The sequence below is a fragment of the Octopus bimaculoides genome, chromosome 9 (assembly GCF_001194135.2).
Source record: "Octopus bimaculoides isolate UCB-OBI-ISO-001 chromosome 9, ASM119413v2, whole genome shotgun sequence".
Classification (NCBI taxonomy): Eukaryota; Metazoa; Mollusca; class Cephalopoda; order Octopoda; family Octopodidae; genus Octopus; species Octopus bimaculoides.
This window is the reverse complement of record NC_068989.1, coordinates 32,578,006-32,578,647: the sequence shown is the minus strand read 5'-3', so window position 1 is coordinate 32,578,647 and position 642 is coordinate 32,578,006. Positions and strand designations below refer to the sequence as shown.

At 26.6% G+C, this 642-nt stretch overlaps 1 protein-coding gene across 2 annotated transcripts in view; it reads left to right on the top strand.

Annotated features, from left to right (window-relative positions):
• The window catches only part of LOC106869896 (mediator of RNA polymerase II transcription subunit 1), a 207,940-nt gene that overhangs the window by 56,870 nt on the left and 150,428 nt on the right, over window positions 1–642 (top strand). The gene's annotated exons all lie outside the window — the stretch shown is intronic.

Below are 642 nucleotides of genomic sequence, written 5' to 3'. Positions count from 1 at the left end.
TCTCTACTTCATGGTAACATGTCTTCGCTCCCGTGTGTAAATAAAAGAGTCTTTTATTTACACACGGGAGTGAAGACATGTTACCATGAAGTAGAGATATTTGAAAAGACAACATGAAACCGGTAATTTCTCCAAATACAATGTTTATATACCAAAAAAATTTTATAACATTTTTCTGACATATTTTAAATATATACTTTAACCATGTAACACAAGCCTTCTGTAGTTTTTTCACTCTTGTTTACTTTTTATATATATATATATATATATAAGCATAGTAGAGTTAGAGGTTGGAATACTAGGGAATAATAGTATCCATTATACTACAGGTATAATTACCTATGTTAACCCTGGACATACATATGTAAGCACATTATGCTCATAGATTACAGGTATTGACAAAGATAAACATGAGCTTATCATGAATCAAATTGAAAGTAAACAGAAAATGGAGATATATTGATCAACAACAATTGACTTTATTATTTTTTGATTCAATACAAATAGACTGTATCCCATCTAAATCTATTTGTATTGAATTAAAAAATAACAATTGATGTAAGTCAATCGTTGTTGATCAATATTTTTCCATTTTCTGTTTACTTTAAATCTTACATAAATACATATATATATATATATATA